The following is a 21,300-nucleotide window of genomic DNA, read 5'->3' on the forward strand; positions in this document are numbered from 1 at the left end:
TTATTTGATGAAAATTTGGAAGATGTCTGGGATCTTCTGAAAATTGATTTCAACAGACAGACAGTCGGACGGACCTATAAAAACAAACTAATGGTCAGAAATTGTATATGTACCTTTTAAGGTCCCAAAATTTTATTAAGGATATTATGAACTTATACATATGTATGAGTATACCTTTTCACGAAGGTAAGCGCAAATAAAAATTTTATAAATCAATAACAAACAATATGTTTTCAGTTCTTATTCTTCTGCTTGAATGCCCGCCAACAAGCATGCTCGTTTTTATCAATAAGTAAAGTTAGACACACGTTATCATTACATACATACATGTACATTGTTCATATACATATGTATGTATTTCGTAACCATAAAATCATTTTCTTTACCAGCACATTAGTACTAGTATCGAATTGTGGATTTATTTTCCTTTTCCGTAAACTTGGGTTGGAAAATTTTGTACAATTCTATTTTAGATAACACTACTTCAGTTTAAAGGACTAAGCAGCGTTTCATAATCCATCACCTGTTTCTTACCATATAACAGCGCAAAGACATATTTATAAATTAAATTTGTGGTGTAAATGTTCAGGAAATGATTTTAAAGCTCAGTACGGACTTAAAAATGCTAGTACATCGATAAAATAGGTGTAAGATAGGTTAATACTATCTTTCTTTCCTCCAGACAACCCCACTTAATGCTTATAAAAATTAGACAAACAATAATTGTTTATAAATTTTGTTTAATCCTAGGAACACGGTGTATTAATGACAATAGCCACTATAACTAAAACACTATAACTTTTGGTAATGATATATAAAAGAAGAAGATATGTTAATGTTTAAACTTTTGTTTTGTAGTCCATCCCTGGATATAACATATGTTTTCCATCTGAATGTGAAAGTTTTCGTATGTAACTTATTTGTAAGTATGTATGTTTAAATATTGTTTCTGTATTTGATTTTAATTATATTACAAGGACAACAAGAACAAGAACGTTAACTTTGAGCTTTTTTTGTGTATGTGTTTAAGAATCTATGTACAATCTTCTACAACACCGACTACTTATATAATATAATTTCACGGACCAACGGACAGCAATTTAGACAGCCATTTAACCAATCGATTGTTGCATACTTCCTTCTGTCTTTGATGTTTTAAAAATCCGTTCTAATTTTAAACATTATTTCAATATCGACGATAACTTATCTATTCATTGTATACATTGTTTTTTGTCACGTTAAGTATGATTATGGTATACCAAATATGTATGTATATGTATGTCCATAATCAATATACCAACACACATACATATTTATTTATGTATTTATGTTTTGTATGTAAATTAAATTCACAATTAAATTTTAGTAATTATTAATATTTTACAAATTTTTAGATAAAAAGGGTTAACGGATTTTCTTTCTAAATTCCAATCTGTGATGCTGTTTTGAGTCATCTTAATATTGATAATATCAACTCTTACGGAAATTATTTATGTCAAACCTTCTTTGACATAAATTAAAATTAAGATAAAATGTCAAATATGTGTTTATACAATAGAATATATTTTTTGGGTGTTCTAAAAATTATTAAATATATTTTAAAGGCTTTTAAACAATTTCTCCCTTTAATAACACACAAAATATATTTTTCATTAATAAAAATATATTAACATCACAAAAGATTAATTTAATTTTCAGAAATAAAAAAAAATAAACAATACAAATACATATGTAATTGCCTTTCATGCTGTTATCTAAAATTCGACTTCTGTTTTAAAATTTCATGGGAAAATTTGAAAAATATGTATGTATTGTTTTTTAAACAATATAACCAACAATTAACAACAGAAACAAAATTCCCATATACAATATGATTTGAATTTTATTGTTTAAAAGTTAAAGTCGAGTAGATTAATAATAATCATCAAATAGGCTTTTGGCTTCGTGGTTAGTTAGATCTCATCTTTTTTTAAAACATTTGTAAAATTTCTCAAGAAAACCTAGAAGAAATTATAGTATAACAACAAGTTAGAGTGCTTTATATTTCGATTAAATATGTATGTTTAAGTAATTTTCGAAAATGGACAATATATGGGAGCTAACTTTAATTTTTTTTTTTAATTTTTCTCGAGGTATTCTAAAATTTTTACTCATAACTTTTTACGCCGTAAACCGATTTTGCGTTGGACCACAACAAATAATATTTTTGGTGAATTTGGTTGATTTAGGATCTAGGCAGACAGACGGACATAGCATAATCAACTTAGAATTTTAAAAGAACACAGGATATATATACACTTTTTGGGTCTAAGATGAATATTTCTTGGTGTTACACACGGAATGAAAATCTTATATATACCCTCTATTACGACTGATGGTGGAGGGTATAAAAAGAATAAATTTATTTTCCTACGTTCAAATATCCATACAATCTGTCTTCATGGAATTAAATAAAATAAAACTAAGTTGATGACATAAAATTTTACATAAAACAAACAACAAAAGTACAATTAGACATTAAGAGTGCGATGATGTAAACAAAGTGAAAATATTCACATTGTTTTAAATGACAATTAATTACATTTATGCAAACGAATGTTATTTCATAGCCTTTTTATTATTACCCAACAAACAAATTTATATTTGTTCATTACGCGATATCAGAGTTTTAAATAATTTTTTCCTAATCTGCATTTATTATAAATTTAAAAATTATTTTTGTTAAATTATTATAAATTTAACATTTGCAAAAGCTAATGTTTATAAAAAACCAACTTTCGAAGAAACCGGTTTGTCGGTTAACCGAGAATAAAAAACAGGTTAACCAAAATGTGTGGAAATCTTTAAAATATACTTATATTTACTTGGAAGAGGACATTTTACGAAATATTATGAATTGCTGATTAAGATATTTGCACTTCTTTCCAAAATAATCTAAAAATTTCTGAAATGTACCAAACCAAACGTGTTTTTCTGTACAACCTAAAAATTACCAAAATTTTGACACCGAAAATTAATTAATTTTAATAAATTAAAAATACTCTACAAAAATGTTAAAATCATTTAAATGCCAACTTTTTACTTTACTTCCTGAAATTGTAAATCTTCATTTTATATACATATGCACATAAAATATTTTTAACATTTCCTAACTTTTGTTTAACATTATTAGGTCTGTTATTATAAACACGAACGGAAATTTTAAAATATTATAAAATTTCGTATACAAAACTATTAAAAATGTGATAAACAATAAAAAATCCAAAAAACATACAATTTTGCACTAAAAATTAATATTTTTTGAGACCGGTTAACCGATACATAAAAACCGAATAATCCGGTTAACTGAAAATCGATGTTTTCATAAAACCGGTTCACAAAAAAAACGAAATATGCAATAAAAACCGGGGTTTTGTTAAACGGTTAACCGGTTTTTAAACATAAGCAAAAGCTTAATCGCGATTTATATTTTAGCGATATGATATGATTTTAGCAGTAACAAATTATGTTAAATCATATTAATGTTAAAATAAATAAAAATATTTCACATACATACATATGTATATAGTTCTGTTTTTGTATTTTGTATTATGTATTTTAAAATTCCCATTACAAATTAGTAATTTGTTTGTTGGACATATACAACTACATGGGTGTGTGAGAAATAGTAATACGTTTTAGCTGGGTTACATTGTATAGTGATCGTATTGACAACAATATTGCAGGAAACGGTGTGATAAACAATATATCATACAAAAAAGCGTAAACCTTATATGTACATATTACTGTTTAAAAAATAATTCTATATAATTTGTAAATTATATAAAGTGAAATTAAAAATTGATTTTGCGCAAATTCAAACTCATATTTTAACGTGTGAAATTTTACACATGGGCTTTTCCACCGGAAAATCCACAGTGAATAAAAATTAAAAAATATATATTAAAAATGGTTGGTAAATTTTTTGTACAAATATTTTTAATGAAATAGTTTCCTAATTATATATGATTATTCCGGAACTGTTTATAGTTTTAAAAATTATATGTTAACTAATGGTTCTCTGACAATTCTTAAAAAAACTAGTACAGGATACAATAATGCGTTGAACTAGTAGTATTATTACTATTATTTATCATTTAAAACTTTAATTTTTAAACGATTTTTATAATAATATTTTCTGTAGGAAATATGTTCGATATCACTGTAGTTGTTATATACACACATAAAAACAACATTTATACATTAAAATAGTAGTTGTCTTGGGGAAAAATAAATCAAAAAAAAATTTTTTATTGTTTTGTGGATATCTAGGGTGAGTACAAATATACATATTATGTAATAGTTTTTCCTCTATAGTAAAACAAGTATGAATTTATAGTCGGACATTGCCGATCATATGATACCCTACACCAGTCAGTATGTTAAAATTTTGAATTTTTTTAAATAAAGCATTTAATTTGTTTTATTGTGGAATATTTTTACTTATTGTTGACAAAAAAGAGATTTTCTACAAGAGGGCTCATAGGGGAGAAGGGGTAAATATGGGCCTATCCTTATAAATTTTGGTAGATGAATTTACGTCTACTACAAAGTCATTTATGTAGATTTTAATCGTTTTATAAGTAATTATAAGTTAATTTTGACCATCAAGTCATTTTCTGAAGGGGAGTCTGTATGGGGGTTAGGGTCAAATGAGGGCCGATCACAATAAAAATTAGTATTGTCAATTATTGTTCTATAAAACTAATTTTTGCTGATTTTCGTTGACACTATATATACTTATGAGCCTAAAGGCCCGATTCGGGGGGTACGTTGTATGGGGCTAGGAGAAATAATGGACCGATTTCAACCATTTTTAATAGCGATCGTCCTTGAACCAAAAAAAAAAGATATGTGTCAAATTTATCAAAAAATGTTGGTAGGGAGTTAAGTCGTCTTCAATAATATTTATGTAGAATTTAAAAGTGTTATTAGTGTTTGTAAGTGAATTTTGACCTTTAAGTCATTTTCTGAAGGAGTTTGTATGGGAATAGGTTCAAATGAAGCCCGATCATTACAAAAATCGCAATGCCATTTAAAGTTCTATAAAACTAAATTTTATCGACTTTTGTAAACATAACAGATCATTTAAATTAATTATAAGCCAAAAGGCCCTATTTTGGGGTACGTTGTATGGGCTATCGAAATAATGGACCGATTTTAACCATTTTCAATAGGCTTTGTCCTTGGCCAAAAGTAGCGTGTGTGCCAAATTTCATCTAATTATCTTCAAAATTGCGGCCTGTACCTTGCGCACAAGGTTTACATGGACAGCCACCAGTCAACAGACGGACATAGCTTAGTCGACTCAGAAAATGATTCTAAGCCGATTGGTATACTTTAAGGTGGTATTGGACGAATATTTTTCTATGTTACAAACATCAGCACAAACCCAATATACCCTCCCCACTAAAGTGTGTAGGTTATAATAAATAAATAAATTGCAAGATCTTATCAATCAACTCCAAAATAAAATGAGTTTTATTAAAAAAAAACAGTACAAAAAAAATACCTATTGATTCTTAACGGCGTTATTTCAAAGCCATGCGTGCTTCTTAAAGTGGTTTACTTTTTGTAGCATTTTTAGTTCCTCATTGACGTTGGAAAATGTTTACTACTTACACGTCGCTGTTGTTCCGAGCAAATCAGTTATTTGAAAGATAACACGACCAACAAAACGAATGTTTGTGAATACTTTTGAAACGAATTTATATTCTGAAAAAAAATTTATATAAAATGCATAATAGTAACCTGTTTTTCAAAAAGTTTACCAAACTATTATTTTCTCTGAAATCCTCAAAAAATCATAAGTACCGATAATCTGTGAGAGATTTTGAAGTGAATTTTTTTTGAAATTTTAAATTTTAATTTGTTTAACAAAATTGCTAAATGTTTGAAACTGCCGCTTAAATTAAAATGCATATTTTTCAGTTTTGTAATCATTTTTAACCGTGTTTATAGCACATTGGAAGGATAATTACATACATACATATTCCAATTATTTGCGGTTAAAGTTCAAGAAAATGTAAAAATAGTTTTATTTTAATACATTATTTTTTGATTTGTAAAAGATTTTTTGGCAATAATATAATTTTTGGTAAGAGGGTTTATTAAGTCATGAACGTCTAGGAGCACTTTTATGGGGGCTATGTTTAAATGTTGAAAGATTTTGTCCATTTTTATTTTATAATTTATTAGATTTATGCTGATGAAACTGATGAACAAGAAATGTATGCCACGAGTTGATTCGCAAAACTTAATTATTACAGAATTGACATAAGTATATGAATGCACTGTACTACACGCCTTATTTTGAAGTATTTTTAATATTTTAAATAATTCTTTTATAATCTTAAAAATATATAATCTTTTAATACATAAATGTGTGTTATATCGAATTTGATGGTAATACTGTTGCTTATAAGATAATTATGGACTTTCGTGCCGTTTTCCGATTAAAAAATTTGTATGGCCCAACTAAAAATTAGTTTTATCATATGTGTTTATAAAAAATTAGAAGTGTTCACATGTCCGCTATTATATTTAACATTATTTTCTTGGGTCTTTGTATTTTTTTTAAGGACGTATGTTGCGACCTGTACAGAAAGTTGTTCTGAGGTTATCTGTAGGGTACAAAAGTATAGATAATAAACTTAGTAACTAAATATTCGTTACATCAATTTCAGATTTTTACATGTTTATCTGTAGGGTACAAAAGTATAGATAATAAACTTAGTAACTAAATATTCGTTACAACAATTTCAGATTTTTTACATGTTTTTTTTTTGTTCATTTAATAATATGTACTTTAAAACTCGTAAATTAAAGAAGTTTAAAAAAAAAATAATGAAGATTTCTGCTCAATATGTACATATGTATATATTATTTCGGAAGTAAAATAAGTATGCTCTTGTTTCGTTACATACATATGTATGTATATAAGTACATATGTATATAAAACTAATTACAAAAGAGCAAATTTTTTGAAATTTAATAAAACCGAAATTTATTGCAATTTTTCTTTAATCAACTTCTAACTGCAACATTTATGCAATATTGTAATATAAAATAATATCTGCTAACTATATGTATACATATTATGTATAAAATTTGAATATTATGTGATTCTTTATTTCAAACTATGTAATCAAGAGTGGCGTGTGCGTAATGTCGAATACATATAAAACAACAACAAATAAATAATAAAAATATGCTCTATTATATGTATATTCACAGACTCACCAGCATATACTTTTGTGATTTAAATTTTAAATTCAAATTTTAATTTGAATCGTAAGAAAGAAAAAACAAAAAGAATTAAATAACAATGGAAAAAGAAGACAAGACAAATTGCTGAGAAAAAACTTTAGCATTAAATTAAAATAAACAATAGTGAGTCTGAAGAAGATTCACTGGTAACAAACAACATTGACAACATATACATCATAAATGTAGGCAACTTCCGGTGTCAATTTTCAGCGATAAAGTCACTTGCAAAGTTCAAAACAGCAGCATCAAATACAGACTCACAACACTCGATTACATGCAAAAATACTGGCTGACTAGCGGAATGAACTGACATAGTGTCGGTAGCTAAGGGAGATCCAAGTGTGTATCTCAAGCAGTCTTTAGGACAATTCTTTTGAGCATTTGTTTCACATTTTAGTTAAACTTTATGCTTTAGTTTTCTGTGCATGACAAAAGTGTGAGTTTTAGTTTTTTTGTTTTTATTATTTGTGGCTGCTGTCGTTGAGGAAAAATAAAATGAAATGATTACGAGTACTCGAAAATATTATGCTAAATTCTTATGTACCCTTATGTACTACGTAAACTACATGATGGATAACACTCTCAAGTAATATCAAAATTAAAATAACTTTGTTGTTAACATCAACAGCAAACACCCCTTCATGATTTTTCGATGGTAATGTCGTTTTTATTTCAATATGTGCATATGTATGTATACACATATGTATCTACATATATGCAGGTGGAAGTCGTCGGTGTTGTCTCATTGATGGAATAACTGTCATAAATAATTTGACTAAGATACTGCGTAGATAGTTTAGCTTGAAATTAGTTGAAGGCTATAGGAAGTATTATATTTTTTTATTTTTTTAAAAAATCTACGAGAGGGGAACTAAATACTAATTAAATAAGAGAACACATTTTGTGAATTTGAAATTTACAATGTACGTACATATATACCTACCATATGTATGTAAAAATTCGTGTATTTATGTATATTCTTTTAGCCCCAGCGACAAAAACGCCTACGACTACACCAACACTTCTAATATTTTACAAAGTTAAGACGCCTTGAAGATGTTTCATCATATATAACATTTAAGATGGCTTTAATTGTTTTATTCTGAATAAAATCTAAAATACATAATTATTTCATCTTTTTTGTATATGGAAATATTTAACTACTACTATTTTTAGAGTTCTATAAATCGACTTTCGAATAATCAAACAATCGAGTTTTTGTCGAAAAAAGTAGAAGTCGACTATTTTGTTCGAAAAGTCGACCTTGTAAATAAAAGTAGACAAAAGTCAAAATGTCGGAAAGAGTCCAAAAGTCGAAAATAGTCGAAAAAATCGGAAAAAGTCGAAAGAATTCGAAAAGTCGAAAAGCTCGCCAAATATTGACCCCAGGACAAAAATTTTGAGAAAAAAGTCAAAAACTTTAAAAAAAAGTCGAAAATTCGAAAAAGGTGACTATTTATAAAATATTTAAAGTCGACTTTTATTTAAATGAAAAAATTTTATAAATTGCAAAAAGTCGAAAAGTTTTCGTTTCAACTATAGAACATTACTGTTTTTTTACATCCTTAATCAGATTAAATTAGGAAAACGCGTATTACATTGCAACAACAAAACGTTTATTTTTGATTAAAAGAATATTACCTATATGAATTCAATAAATAAATAAAATCAGCTGCGTCCGATCTAAATTTTATTATTTCTTCCTAGTAAGTAAATCTCAATTTGCTAATATTGTTATACTCATTATATCAGAAATGTTCTCTTGCAAGATCTGATATTCTGAAAAACACCCTGATGTCCACATTAATATCCATACATGGCAGTACAATTCGCCTTATATCGAATAAATTCTGGGACTATTTTATTGAGCCATCTAAAATTCCGCAGTAAAACGCTTATTTATATATTACATATCTACATTGTAGTAATATTATACTATTAATAAATAAATGAATTTCCAGTATTTTATAGAATTACAGCTTTGTAAACAAACTTGTGAAACACGTAAACGGTTTCAATTTTTACAGAATACTCGTTTTTTCACATCGTACATATTTAAAGATCAAGATCAAGTGAATTTCTTCGGCAACTCTACCAATTGGTTGGTATAAGCACTTCGTTCGTACTACGTAAAAATTACTACCCACACTTTTTGAGCGAAAAAAATAAATAGATATCTATCTATGTGCATACATACAAAATATATATACATATACATATTTGTGTATATTAGGGTATAACCAAAATTATATATGTATATCATCACCTAGTGGTGAGCACATTTTTAAACCACTACTTTACTCAATAAATATTTATTTGGCCTTACTTATGAACTATTATATCATACTAACACTGTTTAAGAATACATTTATTGTAAATGTTGAAGAAGTAAATGTAGAAGAAGTATATCTTTAATATATTTGAAAACTTTTCAAAACTATGTATTTGTATTATAGTTGTGCGTTCAAATTCGTTTAAAATATTAAATTGTAGTCTTTGTCACGTGATGTGGCTAAAAGTTAAAACAACAGATGGTCTGTTAATTTAGTGCAGCATTTAAAAAAATCTAAAAAAAAATAAATTTAAATTAAAATTTAAATACTATAGGAATGACCATCGTAGTAAATATTTGCATTCACATTCTAAGTGTATATAGGCATACATACTATATTAATTTCTACATTTTTGGAATTTTTTAAAATACATCCATATGTATTCATGTATTTACATAAATACATATTTTTAGAAATGTCGATATCTAAATATACGTTTTTTCACACATACTTTAACACATTGTATCCATTTAACGTCAGTGAAATATTGTTGTACTAAAGCTTTTAGTAAAATTAAAAGTTGAGTGATTTTGGTAAAATCAACTCATCTTATTGATTGGAACTACATATGACAATAACTAGAGTCCAAAAATTACAAACAACTAGGTTGTCATTCGAATAATCGAGGACAAATTTTTTCGATCGATTTTTTTTTGAAATATGTATCTGTTATTAAAAAGTACATCTATTTGTGGGGTTTGTGCTGATGTTTGTAACGCACAATAATATTGGTTCTATACCCACCTTAAAGTATACCAATCGGCTCAGAATCATTTTCTGAGTCGATTAAGCTTTTAAAATGGTTAAGATTGGTCCATTATTTCACTTAGCCCCCATACAACTGTACCCCTAATAGGGCTTGTAAACATTGTAATCAAACTACAGGTCGCAATTTTGGAGATAACTCAATTTGGCACATGATTTTTTATGGTACTAAAGACGAAGACTATTGAAAATAGTTAACATCGGTCCATTATTTCACCTAGGCCGCATAAAACTGAACCTGCCAAATAGTGCTTTTAAGTTCATAATTATGTTTAATATACTCGTATCTCGACAAAAAGCTGCAAAAGCAAGTTCTATACTAGTCTTGATGACCCCGATGAACTTTATAGTTATAGGGCCTCATTTAACTCTAACCCCTCTAAAAAGCCCCCATCAAAATTTTACTTAAATATCCAAAGTTTTATTAAACAATAAATGGCTTTAGGATATATGATGCAGAGTACAATTCAGCTTTATTGTGAAAACTAAATCACATTTTATTCGTATACAGGTGAAGGGTATTATATGGTCGGCCTCGTCCGACTATAATTTCTTACTTGTTTTAAGGTAAAAAGTGTAAAGAAATTTAGTTATTTAAAATATTAAAAAAAACTTCCATTAATGATGTAACATTTTATTTCGCAATATTAACTAACTGTAAGGCATAAATAAATATGTATATTTTATTTACAATATAACCCCGCTACAAGTGGCTCACCGGAATACGTTAGAACAGTCATAACTGGTTTAAAATAACATAATATTGATGAAATTTAACATTAATCGGCCCATAATTGACCCACTTCTTTTCAGAAATTTACGTGACTAATACTAAATAATATTCCAATATTGTAAATAAGAGATAAATGAGTCTTTAATAATATCTGAGTGTAATATATTCGAAACAAATAAATAATGATTAATTTCTCTGGCTAAAACTTATTTATGTCGATGTTTTTGTTAAGAAGGGGTGTTTGTTTAGGGGTGTTATGGAGTATTTGAAAGAAGGCGATAGGTTGTTAAGAACATTGTGCTGTTTTCTATATTTGCGATAACATATCGTAACATCTGGTTGTTTTCTTTATTAAGTATATCAAAAATGGTTGTTCGCTGGTGTTGTCAATATTGATAAACTTAAAACTTTTTGTTGGGATAGGTTAAATACACATATATGTATGTTTATTAGAGTGCTCCAAGATTGAATGAAGGAAAAATATTTCATCCGACAGGCCGTCCCCCTCTATGAAATTGTTCGATTCCATAGAATCGTGGTTCTATGGCTTGTAAAACTATGTTATGTAAAAAATTATGCTGATAGAATAACGTTAACTGAAGTTTGCAAGTGCATTTACAAGGGGAAAAACTCGATTTTTCAGGTTTTGCTCAAATTTGGCAATTTAGTAATAGGTTAGGTTAGTAAAAAAGGATTAAATTAAAAGTTTCAAAAAGAATTTTTTTTTTTTAAATGTTCACCTCAAGTTAACTTCATAATAAAAAGGGTTAAAGTAAAATTTTGTATACTTCATAACAAATTTTTTGTTTTATTTCTGTTCCTCTAATTATATAAAACATTATTCTAATAGATAGGGTTTTTCTTCGATATTATTCGAGTAATTATAAATACTAGAGTACATAAAGAGAGCTCCGCTTCCCATGTTTCCAATTTTAATATTTTTTAAGGTTATATGTGGCTTTCTTCCTTAAACTTATAGTGATATTTCTCTTCTTACGTACGTGAGACGTTTGTTTCTATGTATTAGCAACAACTCTTAATGCTTTTAGCTCCCAAATTTCTGAACCGATCTCATATTTATATTGTGCACATCTGCGAAATAATACCTTTAAAATGATATTCCTTTGGCCAAGATCAGATGTATACTGTAAGAGTAAAAGGGGTCACAAAAAATCGCCTTGCCTATTAATTATATAGATATTTAAAGTAAGAAAATGTTTTTGGAGCACTCTAATGTTTATCATAAAAAGTTTATTGTCTTTTTATAATTATTTCGTGCTGTTCATATTGGAAAAACGTGACTTTTCAAGTTATCGTCAGCATTTACTTTATAATATAAAACATTTGATAACGAAAATCTCAAGTTTTCCAGTATGTAGACATCCTTTGTATATGATTTGTAGTAATACATTTTCTCGCTAAGTATTCATTAAACATTTTTCATTTTTTACTTTGTAAAATGATATACATGTAAATAAAAGATAGATATGTATGTATGTGATATGACATTGTTAACTGAAGTATCCATATAGGATTTTATTGTTCTCATTTGGAGCAAAGTGGAGGAAAAAATTAATAATTACTTATATATTTTTTCATGTTTTTTCTCCGTGAAAATGAAAATATCGAGAACTTGGAAGCATTTGCTGTGGAAATTTTTTTAGCTCTCGGGAAACATTTTAAAAGCATTATTCTTATAGATGGGATCGGTATTTACCCATTAGTTGGGAAAATTGTTTTTAAAATTAAAATTGTTTTTAATACCTTCATGGGGTATTTATAAATATAATTTTAAATAGAAGATTAAGAGGAAAGACACAAACCTTGGACTTATATAACACCCATATGTTTGCGAATGTTTGTTATGAAAATTGATATATCAAAATAAAAATATTCTTATAGTACTCATATTTATGGTTTAAGAAAAAATAAATTGAATGGTACAATTTTTGTAGAAATTATTTTATTTATATAATTTTATACTTTTCAAACGATTTCCGGAATGTGTTGCCGTTATTCGATTGGGCTAAAATTTAACACCAGATAGTTTTAGACACTAATGACAAAAATGAAACCAATCCATGTATTTCTGATAATGGGTACGAATTCTTAAGAATGCGTAATTAAGTAAATATTCTTAATTAAATGAAATCATAACTGTATTATACAGAAGTATTCAAGTAGAATGATTATAAAACATAGTTTCATTCATTGCAGCTGTTAATAAATCGCTATCTAAATATATATCGTCACCTAAAACGCAAACTATCTAACATTTTTAAAATTTTACAGGAGAAGCAAAATATTTAAATGGAAAAGTTTGTTTCTATCAACGCGATTTATTTGTAGTAAATAAACATATTGTTTACTATTGACAATGGTGTATATACAAATGACAAATTGGAATTTAATACCTATGTAACTCAGAAAACAAAGTTTAAATGTTTCACGTTATACAACTTCTTCAAATAACATATAGGTAAAAATATTGAAGGCTTGAAAGTTTTTGACAAAAAGAAAACAAACTTTTATTATGGACATCCGCTTATACTAACGTTTTATTTTTAGGTCACATTCTATAAAATGTCCATATAATTTTCGGAAAACTATTTAAGTGAATCTTAATGTTTATAACTAACATTTTTAAAATTTTTTCGTACTTACTTTTAACAATCACACAACTCAAGAGCAGCAAAACAGCGGAATTAGCAGCAACAACGTGAAATGTATACGTTGTAGTTTTAATGGCTATTATTTGGTTTGTTGTTATTTATATTTTTGTTAGTTTTTAATCGTGTTATTATGACAACAATTATTCTCTTTCCTTTGTTATCGTTTATCGCACTTCGTTTAAGCACTTTCGGTATTTTAACATTAAATCGAGGTGTGGGCGTGGTACTTTTACAACAATTGCTAAAATTTTTTAACAAACATGTCACATATGGTATAGGTAATTATAAATTCCTATATTTGTACATATATATATTTTATTTTATATATGTAATATAATATTTACTTTGGTATAGTATTAAATTAAATTCACTACACAAGAAAATAATTGTACAAATACACATACTTGTACATATGTGTGTATGAATGTATACAATATTTCTTCTCTTTATTCTCTCATTTATTTAAAGTAATAGCTCAAACACTAAAATATTTCCACTTTGTTTAAATTAATAACAAACACTTTATTAGATTATTTATATTATTTGCTTCTTTGTGGGGAAACCGTTTCCTTTAGTTTCCCTTTAGATTTCGTATACATACGTTAATATAAATGTATGTTTATTTATACATGCATACATACATTCATTCATTCATATATATGAACATACGAGTACAAAATCACACTCCCTACAATGCATATTAAGTTTACACGTGTGTGATAGATACATCCATCAGATGTACATACATACATATGTATATATACATATATGTATAACTAAAGAAGCAACTAGTTGGCGTTAAGAACGTATAAAATTAACGCTTTCGTTGATGTTCACCACTTACTTTAATTTAATTAAAAATCACGTCAAATTTTCTATATTCAAATGAATTTACATCAGATTGTTTACAAACAAAACAACTGTTCGGGTACACTATTATGATTAAAAATTCAAATTTTAAAAATTCGGAGATGTTTGCTTTCAACTCGTCGCTCACAGTTAATGAAAATACAAAGGAGTGTCGAGCTTTTTTTTAATTTAATTTTTTCTTAAATTCTCAATTGAAATAAACACTGATATTCATACTTCATCATCGTCACGTTCAAATACACGACTAAACAGGCCGATACTCAAGAGAATACTAACTAAATATTTTTGTAATGTAGCTTTCATTAACAAAAGCGTTTTCATTTATGTCTAGTGTTGCCAATACCTATGGATTTAGATTTGGTTTAGTTGGTTGATATCGTATTTTACAGCATAATAAATTATAAATATAGTTAAACCGATTGACTAAAAATACATTCTGTAAATATGGATTTAAGAGTATTTAAAACTGTTCAATATAACTATGTACTAGTTTTATTGAACATTTATATAAGCAAGAAATTATTATAGTATATATATATGTACATTTGGCAACCATATTCAGCAATTTGTTTGTCTTTAAAGAGAAAATGTTCGGGCAGGGCAGTAACTACATATCAAAGGGTTAATACATTGAGAGCCAAAACTACTGTTGTAATATATGAGAGGGTTTATAATATATTAATGTAGTAATTATTCTCACTCAGATGGATACACCACACTCCCCCTACAACTTTACATTTGCGAATAAATCCAACAGATAATTGTATATAAATATGTACATATGAACATATTTACGTACATATTTATGTATACACACATTAGGGCGTACAACTTTTTACACTTTTTGGCAATAGGGTAAATGTACCAGTAGTCGGCAGTTTAACGTTTTGCTCTTTTTCAAACTATCCCCCTAAAGAGTCGGAAAATGTTATTACGATGATTTTTATTTATTACAATTATGTGTTTAGTTAAGTTTTCCACTTAACATTTTTGAAAAACAAATAACTATTTTTTAGTAATTTGCAAATTTTGTTAAAAACACGAAATTTTCCAGTAGTCGGCACCAGTGTTCCTAAGTACGGCAAAAAATGTCCCTATAGTCGGCAGTAGATTTTTTGTTTGGAAAAAAGGCATAATTATATAGAAAAAAGTGTTAAATACAAAATTTTCAAAGAAAATGGTTAATTAAATTTTTTCCATAGAAATATCTGTAATAATATAGTTTTTTTCTGTAGAAAAATATCTTATAAACATAATTATAATTGTAATAATTATACATAAGATTTTTTCTATAGAAATTGAGTTATACAAGCAATTTTCTATACAAAATTATAATTTTTGTTAGAGAAAAAAGTAATTTTTTATAGGGAAAAGTCTTATATGTACTGTTTTTTAAAGAAAATCTTGTATAAAAATATGCAATTTCCTATAGGAAAAAAATTAAACATAAGTTTCGTAGAGAATATTATAATAAGAAAACTTTTCTATAGAAGAATTGTCATATTAGAAATTTACTATAGAAAAAAACTGTTATACTCATAATGTTTTTTGTAGAAAAACAGTTGAGAAGCAATCTTTGTTAGAAAAATTTTAATATACAAAAGTTACACATATTTTTTGTATAGAAAATTATATTCTGTAGAGAAAATGTTAATCATCTATAGAAATAGCTATTATTGAACTAATTTTCTATTTAAAGAATTGGGTATACACACAATTTTTAATAAAAACTGTTATACACATAATTTTTTGTAAAAAAAATTGTTATACTTAAAATTTTCTATAGAAAAAATTGTATACACATAATTCCCTATAGAAACAAATTTTGTACAATCAATCTTCTATAGAGAAAATTGTAATACACATAAATTTTTATAGAAAAAAGTGTTATACATAAATTTTCTTTACAAAAATAACTCGTATACATATAATTTTTGAAGAGAAAAATGTTATATACAAATTTTTTATAATAATATACCCAATTTTCTATAGAGAAATTAAAAATTTTAAAGTGCCGACTATAGAATACTTATGTTTGAACATAATACAAAAAAAAATTATTTTTAAATAACTTTTTCACTTTAAAATTAATATTTCAACTGTTTTCTTTCATTAAAACCAATTTTTGTCAAATAAATCATTTAATTTAATATTAATATTCACTTGTTTAAGGTGGCACTAAAACTAATCTTTTTTTAAGAAAACTGACAGTACTGAAAAAGCTAAAAAGGTGTCACTAAATAATGTCAAATAGAGACGAAATTATTCATCCTACTCAAATTTACTCATTTCATAGAGCAAAAACACCATATTTTTTATCAAATAAAGGTGGAACCTTAATAAATTTGCACTGTTTCTCGTAATTATTTACAATTTTTTTTTTTAAAAATGCCGACTACTGGGTCATGCCGACATTAGGTGCATTTACCCTATTAACCCTTTACCGCCTCTGTTGTTGTCATTAGTCAAAGAAAATCTGTTTACGAATGTGTATGTATGTAATTGTGTCTTATTGTGTATTTTTAGTTATATTAAACCAATTTTTTAAATAATAACGTTACCGATAGTATGTGGTTAAGGGTTAAAAAAGTTGAACGTTGTTTAAAATTTTTGCTAAAAAAATCAAAGAAATTTTAGTTCAATCAGAGCCAAAAACTACAACAATTTTTTAACATTAATAATGGTAAAATTTTAGAAATTTCAAACAGACTGTTTCTATGGAATTTTAGTTATGCCCCTAATAAAATTAGTTTTTTTTACAAAGTTGTGTACTTTTGTAAAGTCGCAGAAAAGAGCGGAATGAAGTCAAAAAAATATTTTTATTTTGTTTTTAATATGTAAATTATTTTTGGATTTTTAGATAAATATGTGTAAACAATAATATGTACATACATATGTATATATTTTTCATGGATAAACCGCATACCAATATACCTTTAGGTCAGGCATCGATTAAATGCCACGCCTCTTTTTAAGAAACATTGATACTAATAGACAACATTTGAAACTACAATAAATTACACGGCGCCCTCTTGTTTGTTGTAATGTTGTAATTTTATAAAGATACTCGAAAATAGTTATAGTTACTTTAAGCAGTGAATTAGCCATCGGAAAAATTGGTTTTGGTCGGTCTACATTTGTTCCTTGATCCCATATAAGTTCACTTTTTGGAAAATATATTAACGCTCACAACTTTCTTTAGCATACCAATATAGCTGCGTAATTCGGTATAGACAAATTTTGAAAGAACTAAAAGCGTTTTTGAAGCCGCGTATAACGGTGTACAAAACTTGCAAAATTGTGCATAAGTTTTATTTATTTTAATGAAATCCGTAAAAAATATATATATTTTTTGGAATATAACAATTATGAGGAGACTGTAAATATATGATAAATACATTGTTGGATGCGGCTTTAAAATCCCCTTTAAATGATACATTATATTAAATATATGGGGTATCATATGCATAGGTGATTATTCAAAATTATATAATTGATTTTTATAATATTATGTGTCTACATTATAAAAATAACAAAAAAATTTAATTCCATTTCGCTGTGAGATACAAGAAAATAATAACTGAATTAACTCCATTAATAGATTTTCGAAACTTAAGCAATTTTTTGATCTTTTTATAAAAATCTTTGGTCCTTTTCCGTTCCAAACACCTTTATGGAATAGATTAGTTACTAGTGTAGTTCGTAATGAATCCCAATTGGATCTTAAGCCATTCGCTAGCTGCAATATTTTCTAAACTGCGAGTTCCGACGCAGCACTACAGAACGAAGAATTTGGGTCCTATTATCCGATAACTACTCTTAATCGCAATAAAGTAAGTTGTTCTGTTCGGTGTACTCAATCATATGATTCATTAAGTTGACAAAAACGTCACAGAAAGAAAAACAATCCATAAACATCCATAAACAAAAACATAAAAATAAAATCTTTGGATTTTTTCGAATTTTAGGATATCTTACGGACAGACAGGATTCAGAACATCAATAAATACTTTATAGAGTTTCAAAGTGAAATTGTAGAAATTACAATATAAATACGCAAATACATACATAATATGTATGTACATAATATACCTATCTCACGAACGAGAAGGAGACAGAAAGAAACACGTACAAATGATTAAATACAATATTGAATAATTTGTTAAATTTATTGCATGTTTTTGGTAGAAATTAAGAAAAGAAAGCCTTTTTGCAGACAAAAATATTTCTTTTTTAAAATATCGCATGATTGCATGTATATATGCATTTTGTATGAGTTAAATGTTTGCTTTTGACATTTTGTTTATTTATTATGTTGTACATACAATTTACTTACATATTAGTAGTTATAATAGTTGTATATACATATGTATGTACATATTTTGATTTTAAAAAGTTAATATGAACATAATTGTAGGCATTTATGTATATAAACACTTATCCGTATAGGTATTTCTTTGGTAGGTAATTGTTCTTTACATGTGTATGTAGCTATTTAATAATTATTATATAACAATTAATTGTTATATTTCTTTGTTTTATTGTATTGGTTTGTTATTGAATTAATTTATCAAACCATTTATTAACTTATTATATTATTATTGCACTCACTTATACAAATGAACTGAAACTTTTGGTGGGAGTTTTGATTCGCAAATCTGTATGTATGTGTGTATGTATGTATTATAATACATATCTTTCACCCATTCTGTTATTCAAAAATCATTAATTGAACTTTAGCCAATTCTAAAAAACAAAATAAGTTCAACATGGAATGAGAGAAAAGAACACATATAAAATTATTACTGCGTATAATAAAAACTGCACTACCTAAAAATTTTCATATTTACAAACATACATACAACGTACACAATGTATGTATTTTTATACAGTATTCGTTCGCTTGTTTAAAATGCCTTTACTATAACTTTTATTGGAAATTAAATTCTTAATTACGCAAATATAATTAGAGCCAACTGAACATATTACTTATAAAGTATATGTTTTTTACATATATTAGATAATTATATTACGTTTTTTTAATTTGTATGTATTACCGAATTTAAATCACAATTGTTATCAACGCCCAACCGACTCACAACCACATCGTCTAAATTTCTTCTTAAAACTGAACAAAATAAACAACATATTTATCATTTCATATTAAATATGGTAATACCACAGCTGATTGTTTGTTATTTATTTTTTTCAAATTTAAAATCTGGTTACTCCTTAAGTTCCGTGACGTTGCCGTTATGTGACGTACCATTAACTGTCATTCATATGCACTGTTTAATTTTGCAATCAGCTTTAGGCAACAGTGATGGTAAAACTGTGCTTGAATATTAATATATTTTTTGTTTTGTTCGTAATTCGTATTAACAGTTCATAGCCATCATATTTTTTTCATTCATTATTTTGTAATTTTTTGGAATATTACTGCTTGTGTTTGATACAAAAATATGTTTGTTACATTATTTTAACTAATTAAGTTATATATTTTCTATTTATTTGCTTTTTTTGTAATTTTATTTCATAATTGTATCCAACCAATGAAAACAAATAGCTGATCGATAAAAATTAGAGATGACATTAATTTGTTTGCAACGTAATTTAAACTGAATTACTTAAAAAATTTCAATCTAAAATTCAATTTTATATGAAGCATTTATATCATTGTCTATGTCGACTATTTCATTCACAATGTTTAACTACAGCATCAGATAGTTTATATTTTTTTGTTGTAGTTTTTATTTTCTTTTTCTCACACAGAAAATCAAAAGATTCCCAACAAATTTCCCTTGTAGGTAGGGTTCTATAAATCGACTTTCGAATAATGAAACATTGTCGGAAAAATCGAAAAGTCGACTATTTATAAAAAACCTAAAGTCGAAAAGTCGACTTTAATAAATTTATAAAAAACCTAAAGTCGAAAAGTCGACTTTTAATAAAATGAAAAAAGTCGAAAAATCGACTCTTCATAAAAATTTTTCGATTTTTTGTTTCGACTTTTCCACTTTATTCGACTTATCGACCTTTTTCGACTTATGGACTTTTTTCGACTTTTATTAACAAAGTCGACATTTTTCATAAGATACAAGAATATATATTATTCTAATAATAAAATATAAAATATGGTAGCACTAACGTGAATACATATGTGTTTGGATGAGATAATGCAGTATTTCTGAAAGAAAATGCCAGCGTACACTAAACAATACGGGGGATAGTTAATATCTGAAATGACCTGATTTGTGCCATTAAAGTTCTGTTCTAAACGGATAAAGTTTGGCTAATGACAATGGGCGCAATGCGGAAAATAGTTGAAATGTTTTTTTTTGCAAACAATATTATTTTTTTAACTAAACGTTTTTAAATTTTATATAAACAAAAACAAATTTTTTGCAGAAAAGTATGTAAATAAGAAAAAAATATATATCAGCTGTTCGATTGCATATACCTGTTTAGGGTACACTGTACAATGCTATCGAATATAACAGTTGGAGGTATAACAGATTGTTACATAGAAAACAGTAAATTGACTAGGAAAACTAATCACGATTTCCGGATTGTAATAATTTAGCAGAAATTCAAAACGAACGCCAGTTTTTTAATAAAC

General features: G+C 26.7%; 1 protein-coding gene across 5 annotated transcripts in view; it reads right to left on the bottom strand.

Moving 5' to 3' along the window:
• The window catches only part of LOC111674523, a 33,385-nt gene extending 13,511 nt beyond the window's left edge, over nt 1-19,874 (bottom strand). For 2 of the 5 annotated variants that reach the window (XM_046947778.1, XM_023435143.2), the window contains exons 1-2: nt 19,739-19,873; nt 13,804-14,052 (exon numbers count right to left, since the gene is read on the bottom strand). The gene's annotated coding sequence lies outside the window, so the exon portion shown is untranslated. Of the gene's footprint in view, nt 1-13,803; nt 14,053-14,655; nt 14,942-19,292; nt 19,409-19,738 lie in introns of those variants that run through there. The other 3 variants (XM_046947779.1, XM_046947777.1, XM_046947776.1) reach the window with 3 other exon arrangements.
• Between the last annotated feature and the right edge of the window lie 1,426 nt (nt 19,875-21,300).

This window comes from Lucilia cuprina, chromosome 4 (genome assembly GCF_022045245.1).
Source record: "Lucilia cuprina isolate Lc7/37 chromosome 4, ASM2204524v1, whole genome shotgun sequence".
In the NCBI taxonomy this organism is placed as follows: Eukaryota; Metazoa; Arthropoda; class Insecta; order Diptera; family Calliphoridae; genus Lucilia; species Lucilia cuprina.